Source organism: Gobio gobio (genome assembly GCF_949357685.1).
Source record: "Gobio gobio genome assembly, contig: scaffold_134, whole genome shotgun sequence".
Lineage (NCBI taxonomy): Eukaryota > Metazoa > Chordata > Actinopteri > Cypriniformes > Gobionidae > Gobio > Gobio gobio.
Genome location: NW_027645578.1, coordinates 41737 through 57500, shown reverse-complemented (window position 1 = coordinate 57500; position 15764 = coordinate 41737). Strand labels below are relative to the sequence as shown.

Genomic DNA, 15764 nt, shown 5'->3' with positions numbered 1-15764 from the left:
TTTGAGTCACATTTAAATATCAGAGTATTTTCTCTTTTCTATTCTAACATCATGCTTGTATTAGGTTTTGATGGGTATTGGGAGACCATCTGATGAAATACAGAAATATTTGAAAGAAATGTAATATAATTATTAATATTTATTTTCTTTTATGGATAAACACCCATAAATATAATGGATGAACCCACAACAACTTGCCATTATCCAGTTTCCAGTGTAAACAAAAACTATTTAGATTTACTCTTCACTATTATTATTAAATATAGGACAATGCACCATTAAGTAAAATAACAAAAGAGACATTGCCAAAATTGTATGTATTTTCACGTACCTGACATCGGTAATGTGCATGCTTTAATTTTTATTGCAGTAGTAAATGTACCAGATTTATCAACATGGATCATCGTCAGTTAAGCTTGAAGTGTTTGAAATCCTTCCCTTTATTTCACTGAAAACTGGCGTATTGTCACAGCATGCAAATACAACTTTTTGGTGCATCGTTGTACCAAATATAACCAGATGAAAAATGTTTATGTTTCAAGTAAAATAATATTGTTAATTACTTTGATAACCTAAATCAACTCATAAAATGTGTATTTACTTTAAAAACACCATACACAATATTCACCATACTTTATCACTCAACTCTTTATTGGAGGATACAGTATACAGTTGATAAAGTAGCATAAAGAAAAATTAGATTCAAGATAAATAAAAATGGGTCTTCAAAAATACATTAACATCATATTAATCCATTCACAGCTGCTGAAGCCACACAAATGAGTGCCACAGAATCCCATCCAGTCAACTATGATACAGAAAACAGATTTGATATTGTGTTGAAAAATAATGATTCATTATCACAGCTAGACTGGTTTCTTGCTCTTCCCTCTATCATGTTCATGTTCTATCCTGTTCTTCTTCTTCTAATCAGTTTGCCCACTTGCATCCTACAGTGTATAACTGATAAACAGATGATGTGGTCACTGATCATACCTGTCAAGTTTTGGATTTGAAAATAAGGGAAATTTTTCGGCGCCCACCGCAAGCAGTCCCACCACCCCAAACAAGCTCCAGTATCCCTTACATTTTAAGACAGGTGTTATAGCCCAAATGAAAACACAAAAGGGTATATATGATGAGCATTTATTTAAAGGCTTATTTGCATATTTTCTGTTCATTTAACATTGCTTGTCTTTACATTTTATTTTCATTCCACACATTCTTTTCATTTCATATTGCTTTTCTTTTACAGTTTTTCTTTTCATTTCACATAACTTTTCTTTACTCTTTTAGTGAGCTATTGTACAAATGTGTTGCAGACTTTGTATTAGCTTTCCTATAGCACAAACAGTATAGAGCGTGGCGCTAGCAACGCCAAGGTCATGGGTTCGATTCCCAGGGAAAGCAAGAATTGACAAAAAAAATGTAAAAAATGTGTACTTTGAATGCAATGTAAGTCGCTTTGGATAAAAGCGTCTGCCAAATGCGTAAATGTATTCTTTAAGACTGTTTTGGAAGGAGTGTATTTGTGGGCTGGGCCAGAGTGGTTCATTTTACATGAGAGTAGAGCACAAACTGTTCTGTTGTCTAATGTCATCCTATTCTCTGTAACGATCTTTCGTACCATGCTAAATACCCTTTCTGAACTTGCATTGCTATGGGCAGGGCTCGACATGAACGCTTGTCCGGGACAAGTGGATTTTTTTTATATAAAAATTATTTTACTTGCCCAACGGACAAGTATCCTGAGTAAAATGTCAAAACAAAAAATAACTAGGGAATCACCAAAGTGCAATAATGATTCTGCATCAGTGTAAGTGGCGATCGATAGTGGATAATATAAAACGAACTGACGTTAACAAGGTTGAGCTGTTGAGGCTCGCGCAGACTCTCGGGGAGAACATCGAAAACAAATGAGCGCCGCTCATACACAGAAACTCAGTTAACATACACGGTTAAAATTGTGTAGTTATTATATTTATAACATATGATACAGTTAAGCAACATCACACTAACAAGAGTGTTGTTTTCCTGAATACCATCACGACTGGAAATGACACTGATTTCATACGCCAGTTCCATAAACAATTAATTAACATTAAGTCACTTACATTTTATAATTAAATTCGCTGTCCCATTGATCACGGTATTTACACGAGGGTTTTTTTTTTTTTTGGCAGGAGTGCTTTAATCCGTCTCTATCGTTACGTCCATCATCATCCGTCTCTGTTTTGTTTTTTTCCCGCATTGTCACTCGTCATCTGACCTCACACACTAACCTCGCGACAACTGGCACCTATACTGTAGGCTACTGCAGATGGCAGTTATCGCGAGGCTAGTTACAGAGCTCCGATTGGAAATGTTTTTGTTTTTTTACTCCGGTATTATTGTTTTTTAATAACGCAGGTTAAAATACGGGAGATTTACAGGGAAATACTAATACGGGAGGACGGCGGGAAAGAAGGGTAAAATACGGGACTTTCCCGGCCAAAACGGGATACTTGACAGGTATGTCACTGATGTGGTGTAGCCTTTTCTCAACCAGAGGAAGAAGTTGTAACATCCCATTGTCAGGCATTCTCCAGTCCTGGTCTAAAAGTAAAAGAAAAAACACAATTTAAATTAAGTTTAATGTAGTCAGGTTAGCATATGTTCTGCATGATTTAAGCAGTGGTTGGCTACTCTGGGCCTCAGCATCCATTGTCCTGCAGATTTAGCTCCAACCTCAAACCCACCTGCCTATAATTATCTATAAGTAAACCTGAAGACTTTAGTTACAAATTCCAGGCATGCTCGATTAGTCTTGGAGGTAAACTCTCCATTTCAAAAGGCCCAGATTTGCCCATTCCTAATTTAAATTTACAAAGCCGCAGTCAGTACATTATATAATATACACATTGAAGCATTATGTATATAATATTGCAGCTCATTATATTAGCCAAGTACTGACAAAAAATATTTTACCCATATCAACAGCAACCTTTTAAACAGCAGATCTTTAAAAATATATTTTAGAAAGGCATGGTCTCTTCTTAGCCTTTGCCAGTGATGCTAGATTTCTTTTAAGACAACATACTCTTCTGTCACTTGTTTCAAGAGCATCACTTGTGATAGCCTGCACAATGTAAAATTGTTAAAATAAGGCAATACAATAGGTACAGAGGCACAAGACTTACCATGCTTATGAAGCACCCATGGCCATGCATAGTTCTCAGAGACTGGAGTTTTTGCCTCTTGTATTCCTCCTTGGCTGCACATTAGTCTTTTCCTGTAGAATCTTCTGAAGTGTGTGCCTTCTCTTGCTATCCATCTTAAAACACAAATGCAATGTGTTTTAGTCTGTGGAGTATAAAGCCTTGTTTCAAGCCAAAAAACTAACCAGATATTTCACATAATTCAAAGAACATTTACTATTTGATTCCTAATATATGCCACAACTCATTATCTTCCAAAGCTACACAGAACCACCCATGGTCTACAAAACAATAGAGAAATACCTGGAGTTTATACCAACTAAATGCTTTTTTTAACCCTTCAATACATGTCTGCTTTTATCTAAGACAAACAGACGGTGCCATTTTTAAGAATTGAAGGCCAAAAGTGTTCCAGCCTTTAGGCTAAAAGGCAATCATTTTAATAATAATTGTATCAAAAAGGGAAACAAATATTTACCATTTTAGATAAATCCAAGATACAGAACCTAATTTGCTCATTTTAGGAGTTATAAAAAGATTTAGACATGAATAATGGTGTGTATTTTATCAGAGTATAGAAAGAATGATCACAGCTGTCCTTTGAGAGATCAACATCAAATTCTGTACTACATATTAAAGCAAGACAATACATCAATACAAGACATACCAATGGACTTGCGCACTTTTCTGTCGTCTTTGGGCACAAGATGGCCATGTTCCTTCCTCACCCTAAACAAAGGACTTATTCGATTAGCTTGCTTCGATATAAGGGTCTGGTCTTTCTTCTCTGCTGTAAAACAAGAAAGTCTCACTTACTTTATGTGCAATTACTATTGTTTTTGAAACATATACATTAAGACAGTTACAATAAAATGAATTTACATACAATTCAGGGGAGCATTTCATGAGTAAATACTGATATACTAAAAATATTATTTACCTGATTACGGCAAGATTCACTACAACTAACTAGTAGCTCTTGTGAGGGTTGGCTCATAAAAGTAATCTGCAAGTAATCCTGCAAAACAGAAAGAAAGGAAATTTCATTACATTGCATGCAAGTTGTGATTTCATACATAACTGTTTCTTTCTTTAAAAAGTGTTGCATAATTAAATGTTAAATACATTTATGAAACAAGTTCACTGATAGGTGTGCATTTCCATTATTAAAAGTATATTTTTAGTAGCACATATGAATTTGTTTAAAAATGTTGATTATTTACTTGATCTTTTGATCACGTAAATTATTTACATGCAAACAGGACGTTATCAGCAGTGCAACTGATGACAAAATAATTGAATATCTGATGTTATGTGAGCATTTCCGCTCTTGCAAACAGAGGTAGGTCATGAGGTGTGAAGAGACCTCCCCAATGGCCCAATTTGTAATCATTTTAAAGAATACATTGGACCTAATATAAACTTTTCTTTCTGGGACTGCTTTCCAAGAAGGGGCGCAACTGATTTACAAAAATCATGATAAATATGTACAGGAATTGAGGCTGTAGCCAATGGCAGGAGTCGGAGTAAAAGCTGCAGGATTATGTATGAGTATTTGTACAAATATGTACGAGTATCATATGAATGACAGCTTGTTAAATCTTGTGAATTATTAAGACTTTGAGAACATGTTCTCACTGATTGAGCCATGGGGTTTGTAAGAATATGTTTAAGAAACAACAAATGCTTGATAAAGAGTTCAAACCAACACATACTTACCATTGCAAATATTTGCTGTTGCTGCTTTCGGTCTTCTCCATTACTTTTCCATGAACAAGAATGGGCTGACTGAGTCCGAAAGGCCCTTTTGGTCGTTTCAGGTTAAAAAAAAAAAAAGAGAAAAAGTCATAATATATAACAGATACATTATATACAGGACAAAGTACTATTTACATCACAATATTTGGATTTTACATTAAAAGGCATTAAAAAGCATGGTAAGTGTTGTGGATACTGTCTATTTACAACAATCATCACATTACAACTAAGGTTGTTTTTATTGTGCTTCTACTACAAATGCCACGTTGGAACTACACTAGTTGTTATTATTAAATATGAATAACTGTTTAAAAGGTCTATAGCACGTCACGTGACAGTGTTTAATCGCCCTATTAGCAAGGTGTGTTGATTTAGAAAGCAAAGAAAAGCGAAGCCTGAGTGGAAATGAAAGATATAATGCAGTGACTGAACATAATCTGATCAATAACGACAGAAAATACTTTATATCAAATATTCATGGCTACTCACCAACGTGTGGCCCACGTGCACTGATGCCAAACATCGCGATGTATTCTGAATGAGACTTCTTCAGCGAGATTTCATACCGATAGAATACCGGCAAAGGTTTCCCATTGAAAGCAATGGAGTTCCCAGTTCGTCTATAGACTGACGCCGAGGGGTATGGCCGTGCCTGTAGCGTCTTCACTATGACGCCGGGGTGCGGAGGGAAACGCAGATCGCTTTTGGGTCTTTTCTTCACACAAATCAATCGTTTGGCCTCGGAACAGTTGGAATACTTGACATTTTTCAATAAAGTGTGCATGTTGTCTGTTATATTCTGTGTTTTATATCATATAACGCAAATGGGTAGGTTAAGGGCAGGAGCGTAAATTTCATCTAACAGTTGGGGGGGACAATAAACATGAAATTTCTCAAGAGCAAATTTTGAAGGGGACACAAATAATACAGCCAAAATCGTTTCTTATAAGGATATGTGTACCACAAAAAAACAAAAAACATTTCGTACTTAGGCTACTTGGCGTTTTGGTGCACTGATTATGCAATGAAATTATGTAATGTCCATTTTTCTTTTCTCTTTCATTTTATCTGACCAACAACACAAAGTGATAGTTGTTTAAATACGATTAAGGTTCACCACGCAGTCATATTATAAATATTAAATTATCTTGCGTCCTCCACAAAGTATTTTATACTATGATATTCAGATCTTTAGATATTCAACTGCAGCAAGCCCTCTGATCTGCCACTTCATATTGAGCAAAACCTTTAGGTTTAGAATGAGCGCCAATTCGGGGGCGGGTTGCTTGTATTTTGGGTTCATTAGCCAATTATTCGTAATGAAAAACACAACTACAAAACAGTACAATGACACACTCCCAATAGGCGCTTTTACATTTCGCTTTGAAACCAAATCTTCCGCGATCATCTTGTCTGTCAGCTGTTTGCCCGTTCGGCTCGTGCTGTATTGAGCAGACACGTTCAGTTTGTAATAGTTGTGTCAAATGATTTTATTACTATAAAAATTAAAACGACGGTGGCCCGGGGCAGTGCTTCAGTGGGCAAGTGATGTTAACAGTGTTTTGCCTAATCTGTATTAAAGAGAAAATAATCACTTCATCTGATGTTTAAAGTGAATAAAACAGCTTACTGGAGTTTCACAACTGCTGTCTGAAGAGCTTTGTTATCTCCCCAAACTTGTGTGGTACTTTATCTACGGTCTATGGGTAACGTTAGTTGAGGTGCGGGTGGATCAAACCACTGTGGGGTAAGGGGGAGGGGGGACTCAAAATGTTTCTAAACTTAAAACGCATTTTTTTTGTCCCGTTTGCGTTTGTATTGTTTTACTACTTACACATTTATTTTAAGTATATATCATTATATTATTTACAATACTCAGCATGGTTTTCAGGGGGGGACAGCCCTCAGATTGGGGGGGTCCTGTCCCCCCCGTCCCCCCCGCGATTTACGCCCCTGGTTAAGGGGCGGGGTTGGGCTACTTTCAAACGTGTCTGAATAGCGTAAATACAAATCAATAAATGTAAATAAAATAATGCTGGCTGATTAAATTGAGAATCATACTCCAACATGTCATAATGGAAAAATTATAACCCAATAAATAGTTACATCATGATAACATTCACATGCCCAACACGTCTGTGTATGACGCCAAAGGTGTCTCATTGGAATCACTGCAGTACCCTTAACGTCGAAAAATGCCTTTCAAGGGGTACCCTGTACGTAAAAAAGTGACGACGAGGGGTCCTGACCAAGCGCAATATGTGACGAGTGGGAGTGAAGGCCAATTTATACTTCTGCGTCGAGTGCACGCAGAGGGTACGGCGTACCCTACGCATAGACGCGTTGGATACGCCGTACCCTACGCCGTAGCCTGACGCGCACCTCTCCAAAAATGTAACAACGCGTCAATTCTACGCGGACCGCAAGCGCTGTGATTGGTCTGCCAGAACCCTTCCCTCAGGTCAATAAATAAATAAAAAATCTGCGATAGGAGTGTGTGTGTGTGTGTGTGTGTGTGTGTGTGTGTGTGTGTGTCCAGAAATTGGATGATAGTTCCTTACGTCTGCTATAACACACTATTTTGCAGTCCAGCGATTCTTTATGGTAGTAAATAAATACATAGATCCGCTGAGTATAGTTTATTTATTTTCTCATTAAAACCAAAGATGTTAATCAGTAATTGTATATCAAAAACAGGGACACATTAGGGTATATTTCGTGAATGAAGTCTCCGCAACAACAATCGCTTGCTGAGCCACCGCTGCTGAAAACAGCGGCCACGAGCTCCGCATGGTTTCACAAATGCATTCCAGCGCCAGATCGCCTTATTTAACTTTACTAATCAACTAGAGATGCTTAATTTGTATTAGATACAACAACTCAAGCTGCAAGAAAAGCCGCTCTCTCACTGCTGCTGATATTCCGACATGAATGTACAGATTCTACACATCAAGCTGCTTCTTCTTCGGCTGTTGTCTGGATTACACCAACATGCCCGAGGACACTGCCTACTAGCGTCTGCATGTGGAATTGCACATTGACGCAGACAACAGCGCAGAAGTATAAATGCTCACGACGGCGTCGGCTACGCGCGTAGCCTACGGCGTACACTACGGCGTACACTCGACGCAGAAGTATAAATGGGCCTTAAAGGCTGTAGTGTACGCCGTAGGCTACGCGCGTAGCCGACGCCGTCGTGAGCATTTATACTTCTGCGCTGTTGTCTGCGTCAATGTGCAATTCCACATGCAGACGCTAGTAGGCAGTGTCCTCGGGCATGTTGGTTTTCGCACCTGTGATACAATGGGGGAAGGTTTGGTCTGATTGGTTATTTTCAAATGTCTCACGGTTTGGTCTGATTGGTCAGTTTTACAAGAGTCAGGTTTGAATTTGGTGACATCAGGAAAGAGGATAAAAGAGAATTTCGACTGTAGCTCGCCCTCTTTGGTTTCTCTGGCTTTCTCTGGAGAGAGCTGTTCTTTAGCTCTCTCCCTTTCTCTCTCTCTCTCTCTCTCTCTCTCTCTCTCTCTCTCTCTCTCTCTCTCTTTCTGTCTCTCTCTCTCTCACAGGTAACATTCTAGGCAGAGGCCTACAGAGCATAATTAAGGGTTTATGTTTTACATTTATTTGAAACTATTTTAAGTGTAACCATAACCAGTATTTGTGTTTCCTTTTAGAAGAGATTTATGTCTATGGTGTAATTGACATTTTACATTTACTTGATTGTTAATAAATTGTTACATTTTGATCCTTTCACCTTCTTTGACCAAGATGGCGGCGTGAGTAGATCGCGAGGCTCAGCGTCTCTCCAGATTCTGCAATTTTGCGGTATTTTTCTTGTTCATCTCGGGTCTGTTCGTACAGAACAGTTGTGCTTTTACATCGTACACCCGTTGTGAGCTTTTGGATATTGGTTTGCGAATTTCCGACAGTTTTATGGACAATCTTCAACTCCTTCCTGAGATCGCTAGGACGCCCAAGGCGATGCGCTCTGCCCGGCCGGGCAGAAGTGCTAGAAGGCGGCGCTGTGATCGTAAACAAAGGCGGGGTAAACGTGGAGGTCTAAGAGCTAAGCTAAGGCTAACTCCTTACCGGCTCTCTTTACCCAGCATTTTCCTTGCCAATGTACGATCGCTAGTGAACAAAATGGAGGAGATTCGACTCAGCATTACACACAGTAAGAAACTTTTGAACTGTAACGTCCTAATCTTCACTGAAACCTGGTTAAACAGCGGAATACCGGACACCGGGCGGATAGAACACTAGATGGCTCCGGGAAGAGCAGAGGGGGTGGATTGTGCATTTATATTAACAAAGCTTGGTGCACAAACTCTGCTATTGTTGGGAGTCATTGTTCAGCTAACCTGGAGTTTCTCATGGTTAAATGTAGACCGTTTTATCTACCGCGGGAGTTCACCTCCACTATTATCACTGCAGCCTATATTCCCCCGGATGCTGATGCCAAGCTTGCTATGAAAGAACTTCACGCAGCCATCAGTAAACAACAGACTGATCACCCGGAAGCTGCGTTTATTGTTGCAGGTGACTTTAATCATTCAAACCTAAAGTCAGTGCTACCCAAGTTTCACCAGCATGTTTCCTGCCACACCAGAGGAAACAAAACCTTAGACCATGTTTACACAAACATGGCTGGCGCTTACGTTGCGACACCCCTCCCCCACCTGGGACAGTCAGACCACCTCTCTTTGTTTCTATCACCCAAATATTCACCCCTCATCAACCGTGTGAAGCCATCAGTAAAGACCATCAAGGTGTGGCCTGCGGGGGCAGACTCCACACTCCAGGAAAGGTTTCTAAACACAGACTGGAGTATGTTTGCTTCTCAAGCCACCAGTGGCGTTCACACGGACATTGACTCATTCACTTCCTCTGTATTGGATCATATCAATACCACCATCGACAGTGTTACAACCCAGAAACAGATCACCACATACCCTAATCAGAAGCCTTGGATGAACAGGGAAGTTCGACTCCTGCTGAAGTCACGCAATACTGCCTTCAGATCAGGTGATGCACAAGCCTACAGTACATCCAGAGCTAACCTGAAGAGGGGGATCAAACAGGCCAAGCACTGCTACAAGCTAAAGATAGAGGGTCACTTTTCCAACTCTGACCCTCGACGCATGTGGCAGGGCATCCAGGCCATCAGTGACTACAAACCCACCCACTCCACCCCCGCAGCCACTGATGTCAACTTCCTGAACGAGCTAAATTACTTTTATGCTCGTTTTGAAAGAGACATCAGAGAAACTGCCACCAAGCTCAAACCCTCAGCTGACCACCCACCAATCACACTCTCCTCCACAGATGTCTGCAAGGCACTGAGCCGGATCAGCGCACACAAGGCTGCTGGACCAGACAACATCCCTGGACGTTTGCTCATGGCATGTGCGGAGCAGCTCGCTGGGGTTTTTACAGACATTTTCAACCTGTCTCTTGCCCAAGCAGCTGTACCGACATGCTTTAAACGCACTTCCATTGTGCCAGTGCCGAAACACTCTAACCCGAGGTGCCCTAATGACTACCGCCCTGTAGCACTCACACCCATCGTCATGAAGTGCTTTGAGCGGCTGGTCCTGGAACACCTAAAAGACTCTATACCATCCACATTGGACTCACACCAGTTTGCCTACCGCAGCAATAGGAGCACAGAGGATGCCGTTTCCATGGCACTGCACTCTGTGCTCACCCATCTGGACCATAAGAACACGTATGCACGCATGCTGTTTGTTGACTTCAGCTCAGCATTCAACACTGTCATCCCATCCAAGTTAATAGCCAAACTTGGAGACCTGGGGCCTCATTTATAAAACTTTGCGTAGGATTTGCGTCAGAAGTGGCGTACGGATGAAATATAGGACGTGCGTACGCACAGAAATATTCGGATTTATAAAACCGTGCGCACGCACATCCTACGCAGTTTTCCCTTAATAAATCATAATCAATTCTAAATGTAGTGCAGCTTTTGCGGCTTCATGTCACGCCCATAGTTGCCCATAAATAGTCCGTGAAACGCCCACAAATTAATATTCATCGATTGCGAAATCATGGCAAATACAGAGAGGAAATCAAAAAAACGTAACTTCACTCAATGTGAAGTAGAAATTATCGTTGGCGAGGTGGAAAAGAGGAGAAAAATATTTTTTGGAGGGCACAGTGTGGCCATTACTAATGCCAAAAAGGCACTTGAAGTGCAAAAGGTTGCAGACGCCGTAAATGCTGTAGCCTCACAACCTCGGACCGTGGCCGAAAAAAAAAGAAATGGTCGGACATCAAAGTCGAGGCAATAAAGCGTCTAGCGCTGCATCGCCAGAGTGTGTCTGCCACGGGTGGGGGAGACGGGACACCGGAGCGGACCCCTCTTGATGAGAGACTGGCGGCAATTATTGGGGAATCCCTATTAATCCCTATCCCTATTATCTACGTGTAAATGGGAAATAGTTCAGTGCAAATGTAATTTCTTGCAGCTTTCTGAGTGGTTGAGACATACGTCAGTTATTTTATCGAAAATAAAACAAACTAAAGGCATTTGCATGAATACCATGATTCCGTAGCTGATGAAGAATTTTTTACTATGAAAACAACTTTCCCCAGTGGACCATTAATACATCTATCTATCTATTTATCTATTTATCTATCTCCCTAATTATCTATCTATCTGTCTATCTAATTGCATCTATATCTGCTCCGCCAGACGGACACATTGACGAGAATATCAGTTTTGTACATTATTTCGTTCTGTTTACCATATTATATATGAGGATGAATTGCATAACATGTCAATATTTTTGCAGAACATATTTCACTTTTTTTTTTTTGGCATTTCTGTTGTAATTTTCGTTTGATTTTGTTTGTTTTACACTGCAGATCGATCAAACGGGTGTTCGTGTAGGCTGTTAATTGTAATACTTGTTTTGTGAAGTCTTCAAGTTATTTATGAGAGACATAGCCTATTGCCATTTCTTTTACACAACGGTCTACAGTTTCACACACTTTCACGTGTTTCTTCCATCTGCCGACGGTGTCGCCATTTCTCATTTCATCCGTTTTTGTGCGTACGCCTGGGTCAGAGCTTGCGTGAAGGACCGCACATTTTCCCGTCAAGTTTGCTTTTTATAAATACCAATTATTGCGTAGAGAGCGGCGTACGCCTTCTTTTGTGCGTACGCAACGTTTATAAATGAGGCCCCTGGGCATCAACACTTCAATGTGTAACTGGATTTTGGACTTCCTAACTGACAGACCCCAGAATGTTCGTTCAGGATTCACCTGCTCCACATCCATCACACTCAACACTGGTGTACCACAGGGCTGTGTGCTAAGTCCGTTTCTCTACTCCCTCTTCACCGCCGACTGCAAGCCTGTGTATGGATCTAATTCCATCGTCAAGTTTGCGGACGACACTACGGTGATTGGTCTCATCAGCAACAACGATGAGACTGCCTATAGGGAGGAGATCCAGCACCTGGCCACATGGTGCGCTGATAATAACCTGCTCCTCAACACCACCAAAACGAAGGAGCTCATCGTGGACTTCAGGAAGGAGTCAAGAGGCACACACGACACCATCCACATCAATGGAATGGCTGTTGAACGTGTCTCCAGTTTCAAGTTCCTGGGGATCCACATCTCGGCGGACATGTCGTGGACGACCAACACCTCCAGCCTGGTCAAGAAGGCTCACCAGCGTCTCTTCTTCCTGAGGACACTGAGGAAGAATCAGCTCTCCTCGGCTATCCTGGTGAACTTCTATCGCTGCGCAATAGAAAGCATCCTGACCAACTGTGTGGCAGTATGGTATGGGAGCTGCTCTGTTGCGGAGCGCAAGGCACTGCAGCGGGTGGTGAAAACTGCCCAGCGCATCACAGGGACTCCACTGCCTGCCATCGAACACATCCAGAGGAAACGCTGTCTGCATCGAGCTCGCAGCATCCTCAAGGACTCCTCTCACCCAGCCCACAGACTGTTTTCTCTCCTGCCCTCCGGCAGGCGTTTCAGGATCCACCGAACCAGGACCAGCAGACTAAAGAACAGTTCTCTTACGAGAGGTTCTCTCGTATTGCGTAAGTTCCTTACGCTACGGGAAAGTATTCTTTCTTCGAGATTTCTGAAAAACCCAAAATTATCCTTAATTTTGTAACATTGTCAACGCAGTGCGGCAGCCTGGCAGACCATAGCAGGCTATTCCAGCGTGCTATTGGCTGCTCTGCTGGCAACTGCAGCAGCCTATCGGTGAGCCCGCGTGACGTGGCGACCAATGAGGGCGCTTCGCGCCCACCTGGCTTCATTTGCCTACAGGTGGGGCGTGGCCACGTGTATATAAGCAGGGCTCACGGGCTGCATATTCGATTTTCTTTTCTTCAGCGAAGCCCTTCGCATCGCTGGATCTGGAACCCGCCGCCGTGACCGCGCAGACAAGCAAGCAGAGGACAGCGCCTGAGGAAGCCGGCAGCATCGCGCCACCTTCAGCCATCCGTGCCTGCTCTGCTATCCGGCAGCCCATATCCTTTACGCTCAAAAGTGTCGTCGCCGCTGCGTCACACTTTTTCACAAAAAGAGCCGAGCGTTGATACAAATGTCTCGTTCCACCTGCGGCTCGTGTCACGCGCAGCTCAGCTCCGGGGACCGCCACGTGATCTGCGCTCTCTGCCTGGGCCGTGATCACGCCGCCGCCGCACTCCTCGCCGGCGGATGCCTAGAGTGCGAAGAACTGACGATGTCGACCCTGCGGGCTCGACTCGTCCTGTTCGATGATGATATCCCTCCAGTCCCTGCCACGCCGCGCAGAAAGAAGCGCCGCTCGCAGCGGATTCCGGAGTTCGCCGAGAGAAGCTCGCCGGAACCTTTCCCGCCCGCTTCACTCTCGCCTTCCCCGCCCCCACCCCAGGCCGCCATTTCTGTTGCCGCCTCCGGGGATGAGGCGGATGCGGCCGCGGAACGCGCCGACAGCTGCTCCATCATGGCTTCCGACAGCGAGGACTGGTCTTCCGCGTCCTCTTCAGTCCGGGGCTCCGGACGCTCTCGAGCGGGTGAGGACGCCGAACTCTTGCGCCTTCTCACCCGGGCTGTCGAGCAGCTAGGCCTCGAATGGGCCCCGCCCAAGGTGGCAGCGCCGAACCGACTTGACGGATGCTTCCTAAACAGTCGCCGCCGTGCGCCCACCTCCAGGACTGCACCCTTTCTGCCGGAGCTTCACGAGGAGCTCGCAAAGTCCTGGAACGCGCCATTCTCCGCGAGGGTCTCGTCTCAGGCTTCTTCGACGCTCTCACAAGTTGACGGCGCGGCCGAGAAAGGCTACAACGCTATCCCTCCGGTGGAAGAGGCGGTCGCAGCGCACCTTTGCCCGCCTTCTGGTTGGCGCTCAAAGGCTGCCCTCCCGTCTAAGGCCTGCAGAGTGACGTCATCGCTGATCGGCCGCGCTTTCGCTGCCTCCGGTCAAGCTGCGTCTGCTCTGCACTCTATGGCCGTGCTGCAAATCCTCCAAGCTAATCTCCTCCGCGACCTGGACGAGAAATGCTGTGACGCTGAGTTAATCACGGATTTGCGAAGCGCGACGGATCTCTCCCTTCGCGCCACCAAGACCGCAGCACAGGCCCTCGGACGCTCTATGGCCTCCCTCACGGTAGCTGAGCGCCACCTCTGGCTCACGCTCGCGGACATGCGAGAAACAGAGCGCGCGGCCTTCCTAAATGCCCCGCTCTCCCCGTCTGGGCTCTTTGGACCAGCGGTCAAGGGGATCGTCGACCGTTTCTCCGAAGTGCAGAAAACGACGCAGGCCATGAACCTCTTCCTGCCTCGACGCCCCGGCGCTAGCAATAGCTCCGCTGCTCGCCGTCCCCGTGACCAGCCAGCAACGAGCTCCGCGCAGCGCCCAGCGCGGCCCCCTTCGTCTCAGCGAAGACCGAGCGGCCGCCCCAGATCGCGCTCTTCCAGCCGCGGTAAGCCGCCTCCACCTCGGGGCCCCCGGCCTAGGATCGCGCTGAAGCCCGAGCCTCCAAAGTCCTCCTAGCCAGAGGCAAGAAACGACGGTTAAGTCCCGCCGCGGCCGGACCACCGTCAAAACTCTCTTTCCTGTCAGCCCCCACCACTGTGGCTGCTGCAGATGGATTTCACGCAGCCAACGAGCCGGCAAAAATGCCTTCTCGCCTGTCAATAACCGCCGTTTTTACGGCAAACCAGAGAAATCACAAAAGTTGCATTATTTCTGGTTGCACGGCTCACGCCGTATGTGTTTCAAATGCAGTAAATGTGCCCACTTTTCTGTGTTCACCCCTGCACACAAGCACTATAAACCCCGTGTCCCCCACTCACATAAAGCGGCCACCGGCCGCTCGAGTGCTAGAGTTAGGTCACGTGTCCGCTTGTTTGCGTCCACGACTAACCACCACACGCGCTGTCACACAGCCACTCTTAACCGGTCATGTTCCACGCGTAAGAGTTGTGCCCGCTCAAACGCGCTCACACATTTTCGCGAACATTATGCCTCAGGCGCCACGCGCCGCACCACACACCATTTGTTTTCCGCCCAGGGTGGCCGGAGCGATGAGTGTAGGGCCGCACACAAGCCACTCCCCGCTCGAAGCGGCAGAGATGCAGTGTGTAGGGCGGCCAGCCATCGCGAGCGATCGGCTGGCCCACAGCACAGAGAGCGCGCGCACTGCGCCCGCCCCTCCTATACAGGCCGTCAAACCCGCGAAGCGCGGCGTTTCGAGCCCGGAGGCCGTTCTATCCCGGGTGGCGCACGCGAGAGCGTGGGAAGCCATTCCAGGTGTATCAGAATGGGTGCTG

At 44.6% G+C, this 15764-nt stretch overlaps 1 long non-coding RNA gene across 1 annotated transcript; it reads right to left on the bottom strand.

The window, feature by feature from the left end:
- Positions 1 to 2515: 2515 nt before the first annotated feature.
- LOC307122489 lies at positions 2516 to 5336 on the bottom strand. The gene is made up of 5 exons (XR_013816053.1): positions 4917 to 5336; positions 4138 to 4215; positions 3865 to 3987; positions 3180 to 3313; positions 2516 to 2595 (listed from the first exon to the last, which is right to left on the bottom strand). It is a non-coding gene; the product is annotated as an uncharacterized lncRNA (long non-coding RNA).
- Between the last annotated feature and the right edge of the window lie 10428 nt (positions 5337 to 15764).